Source organism: Theropithecus gelada, chromosome 9 (assembly GCF_003255815.1).
Source record: "Theropithecus gelada isolate Dixy chromosome 9, Tgel_1.0, whole genome shotgun sequence".
NCBI classification, from domain to species: domain Eukaryota; kingdom Metazoa; phylum Chordata; class Mammalia; order Primates; family Cercopithecidae; genus Theropithecus; species Theropithecus gelada.
In genome coordinates, this window is record NC_037677.1 from 16,725,513 (window position 1) to 16,730,670 (window position 5,158).

Consider the following 5,158-nt stretch of genomic DNA (forward strand, 5'->3'; position numbering starts at 1 on the left):
CCATCAACCAAATGGACAAGGAAACTGTAGTATATATACCCCATGGAATACTGCTCAGCCATTAAAAGGAAGGAAATAATGTATTTCGCAGCAACTTGGGTGGAGCTGGAAGCCATTATTCTAAGTAAAGTAACTCAGGAATGGAAAACCAAATATTGTATGTTCTCACTTATAAGTGGGAGCTAAGCTATGAAGACGCAATGGCATAAGAATGATATAATGAACTTTGGGGAATCATGTGGAAAGATGGGAGGAGGCTGAAAGATAAAAGGCTACATATTGGGCACAGTGTACACTGTTTGGGTGATGGGTACACCCAAATCTTAGAAATCAGCACCAAAGAACTTACTCACATAACCAAAAACCACCTGTACCCCCAAAAACTATTGAAATAAAAATTAAAAGTAAAATAAAATTGACCCTGGCATAGAGTTGGGTTCAATAAATACTTGTGAGTGAATAATATAATACATGAATTTTAGTGGAGATGTGGTTTAGTGGCTTTTATTATTTCCTCCTCAAAAAGGGTTGCAAACTCCAATACATAAGGTGCCAGGAGGCTGAGGGAGAGAAAGTGTAGCTGGTCTAAAATGCACAGAGACCAGTCAGCCCCTGATTATTCTTACCACTGAGAATTTGGGCTCAGCGCAGCCAGATTTTCCGATATTTTGATTTAAAGAGACACCCCAAATCCAGGTTTTCATAGGAGATCATTGGTTTTTAAACATTGTCTCAAATTATTTTAAGCATCGTTCGTTAGGGCCAGCTAACTATCTGCCAGCCAAATTCAGACCAAGACCCTTACTTTGCTATGTCTCCTCTTCCACCTTCCTTAACTTCCAGGGCAGTGCAAGTTTGATAATGAGATAACCTTGAATGGCTTATTGATCAGAATTTAAAAAGGAAAGAAGAGAAGGGTTTCCCACACACATAAAAAAGTTCAGCCTAATAAGATTCCCATGTGGGCCCCCTCCTAAAAAATAAATCGAGATCAGAGAGATGACAACTTGCTGCCAATCAGACCACAGCAACCAGAAACACAGCCTTCTCTTTGTGAGGCTTGAGGCGTTGCTGATAAATTAAGCAGAGCCCAAGGACAGTCCTAGATTCTAGAACTCCACTCAAGTCCTCGGATTGCAATTACAAGGTAAGAAACACCACTTAGACCCCATTGCAGAGTACTATCTTCATAACTAAGATGCACATACTTGTCTACTGATGTCTTTTATTTAAACACGGATTATCTACTTCCTCAGATTTTTTATGACAAAACCGTCACTGATCCCCCCGTCTGGGCAGCCGCGTTTCTTATCCAGCATCAGTGGGCAGGCTCTCAGATGTGCAGGCTCAGGCTCAGCATGTAGCAGCTGCTCTAACAGGTACAGGCTGAAGGGGATGGGAGTTCAGACACGCCTCAGAATGGAAAGATGAGAAGTTCCAGGTGGAGTTTTATCTGTTCTGGTAATTATCCAGCGACCGTGGAAGAGTCAGCGACCCTTTCTGGGCCTCAGTTTCCAAATCTGTAGACTAAGGGAGCTGCCAGGTAATTGTTGTTACCAGAAAGGTGTCCTGATCCAGACCCCAAGAGAAGGTTCTTGGATCTTGCACAAGAAATAATCTGGGGCGAGTCCATAAAGTGAAATTTTATTAAGAAAGTAAATGGATAGCTCTCTCTCCCCCTGTCGCCCAAGATGCCGAAAGGAAAGAAGGCTCAGGGGAAGAAGGTGGCTCCGGCTCCTGCTGGCGTGAAGAAACAGGAGGCCAAGAAAGTGGTGAATCCCCTGTTTGAGGAAAGGCCTAAGAATTTTGCCATTGGACAGGACATCCAGCCCAAAAGAGACCTCACTCGCTTTGTGAAATGGCCCCGCTATATCAGGTTGCAGTGGCAGAGAGCCATCCTCTACAAACGGCTGTCCTGCAATTAATCAGCTCACCCAGGCCCCAGACCACCAAACAGCTACTCAACTGCTTAAGGTGGCCCACAAGTACAGACCAGAGACAAAACAAGAGAAGCAGCAGAGGCCGTTGGCCTGGGCCGAGAAGAAAGCTGCTGGCAAAGGGGACGTTCCCATTAAGAGGCCACCTGTCCTTTGAGCAGGAGTTAACACTGTCACCACCTTGGTGGAGAACAAGAAAGCTCAGCTAGTGGTGATAGTACACGACGTGGATCCCATCGGGCTGGCTGTCTCCTTGCCTGCCCTGTGTCATAAAATGGGGGTCCCTTACTGCATTATCAAGGGGAAGGCAAGACTGGGCCGTGTAGTCCACAGGAAAACCTGCTCCACTGTCGCCTTCACACAGGTGAACTCGAAGACAAAGGCGCTTTAGCTAAGCTGGTGGAAGCTATCAGGACCAATTACAGTGACAGATACAATGAGATCCGCTGTCACTGGGGCAGCAATGTCCTGGGTCCCAAGTCTGTGGCTCGCATTGTGAAGCTCGAAAAGGCAAAAAGCTAAAGAACTTGCCACTAAACTGGGTTAAATGTACACTGTTGAGTTTTCTGTACATAAAAATAATTAAAATAATACAAATTTGTAAAAGAAAAAAAGAAAGTAAAAGGATAAAGAATAGTTACTCCATTGGGCAGAGCAGTGGTGTGGGCCACTCAGCTGCTTGTGCTTATAGTTACTTCTTGATCGTATGCTAAACAAGAGGTGGATTATTCATGAGTTTTCTGGGAAAGAGGTGGGCAATTCCTGGAACTGAGGGTTCCTCTCCCATTTAGATCATATAAGGTAACTTCCTGATGTTGCCATGGCATCTGTAAACTGCCATGGTGCTGGTGGGAGTGTCTCTTAGCATGCTAATGCATTATAATTAGCATCTAACATGCAGTGAGAACGACCAGAGGTCATTCTCATTGCCATCTTGGTTTTGGTGGGTTCTGGCCGCTTCTTTACCACAACCTATTTTATCAGCAAGGTCTTTATAACCCGTATCTTGTGTTGACCTCCTACCTCATCCTGTGACTTAGAATGCCTTAACCTCCTAGGAATGCAGCCCAGTAGGTCTCAGCCTTATTTCAAATAGCCCCTATTCATGATGGAGTCGCTCTGGTTTGAATGCCTCTGACATGGTGACTCAAGCCTATACTGCCAGCTACTTGGGAGGCTCAGGTAGGAGAATCACCTGAGCTCAGGGGTTTGAGGCTGCAATGAGCCATGATACACCACTGCACTTCAGCCTGGGTGACAGAACGAGGCTTCCACTAAAAAGAAAAGAAGAAGAAAGGAAAAAGAAGGAAGAATTTTTTAAAAAGGAAGAGGAGGAAGGAAGAAGAGAGCTGGCTGTGAAATGACTTGCAGGTCCTCCCTGATGTGGCAGTCTCTGATTTTGTGACTCCACCTCCCTTGGTGATGCCATCCACTTCCTCTAGTGTCACACAGAACTTCAGTGATGCCCACCAGCATCTGCCAGGCACGGAAGCAACAGGGCATGCAAAGATCCAAGAGAGGGAATAATAGAGCCTGTTTCCTCCACATTTCCCTTGACCAGATCAAACTGATCGACAGCAACTTGGGTAGCAAACCCCCTAGCCAGTTGCCCACCTATTTGTACCATGACTTAAAGGAAGCCAAACAATTTCACCCTAAAATATATTTCCTTGACATATTTCAAGATGGCTATTCAGAAGGGCTGGAAATAGAAGAGTAGCTAAGAAGCTGTCTTTTGCAGAGAAATTTGCATCTGTAGAGAAAGCCTGTGTCCCTGCAGCCAGGCTTTCCGAGGTCCTCCTTGGTCCAGATCTAGGAAAGATGAACTGAGAGTCTGACATCTCTCAAGATCCGAAAGGAACATTTCCCACCTTTTCTCTCCAAGGGCTGCTACCCGTGAGGTTTCACCTACATAACAAGACCACCTTTGCTAGCCAGGCATCCTCTTCTCTCCTTTCCATAACCTGTTTTGCCCATTGTCACCTGATTTACCACCATAACCTGTTTTGGGCTGGGTTCTGGGCCCCCATTCTTTGTGCAACCTCAAGATGGTATAAAAGCATCAACCATCTGGCCATTTCTTTGAGATTTTATATTATGTCAGACTCCTGTGCATATCAATAAACTTATATACTTTTTCTCCTATTAATTTGCCTTTTGTCAGTTCATTTCTCAGAGAATTTTCAGAGGGTGGAAGGGAAGTATTCCTACAACCTCTGTCCATTTGAAGAAAATTGTTCTGAACAATTCTGGGAAGAAAGCTGAGGAAGAGATTGTTTTTGACCACAGATCAACTCAAATATCTTCCTTCTTAATCCTTTGAATAAATGATTCATGGAATGCATGCATTTTAAGGAATTGAATGCTTTTCAGTTGTTTTCCTGGAACTTTCCATTTCTGAACAGTCATAAAAATACCCAACCATACAGCTGAGTGACTATCAGAATGTCCCATGTGCGTGTTACATTTGCTCCAGAAAAATTCATTAATAAATAAACATATTCCATAAATATGTCAGATAAAACAAAGGTAATGAGATTCACTTCTAACAAGTCAATATTGAGAATAACAAATGATGACATTTTAGGGGATTTTCCTGTAAGTTTCCTGAAAGCCCCATAAATCTTTTCCTTCACCCGCTTCTATCCATGACTATTTTCTCCTGATTAAAAATTTACCATGCCACAATTAAAAATCCGGTCAATTACAAGAAAATGATGAGAATGTGGAAAACGGCAAAGAAACATGGGAGTGAGTCTTCTGATTGCTCAAATTCTCTTAATGCCCCAAATGACCCGAGGCTGCTACCCAATGTATTTTCTCAGGGGGATTGGAATGTAGGTGGGATTGGCAGCCACGGGTCAAGTGTGATTCGAGTATTATTATTATTATTATTATTATTGAGACAGAGTCTCACTCTGTCACCCAGGCTGGAGCGCAGTGACATATCATAGCTCACTGTAGCCTTGAACTTTTGGGCTCAAGGGATGCTCCTGTCTCAGGCACCCCAGTAACTAGGACTACAGGCACATACCACAATGCCCAGCTAGTTTTTTTATTTTTAATTTTTGTAGAGACAGTGTCTCACTATGTTGCCCAGGCTGATCGCAAACTCCTGACCTCAAGCAATCCTCCCACCTCAGCCTCCCAAAGCACTAAGATTATAGATGTGAGCCCCTGCACATGGCCCAATTTGATGAGCATTAAAAGTGTGCTGTGCT

General features: G+C 43.8%; 1 pseudogene; it reads left to right on the top strand.

Annotated features, from left to right (window-relative positions):
* Positions 1 to 1,691: 1,691 nt before the first annotated feature.
* LOC112631397 lies at positions 1,692 to 2,484 on the top strand (annotated as a pseudogene).
* The last annotated feature ends 2,674 nt before the right edge of the window (positions 2,485 to 5,158 follow it).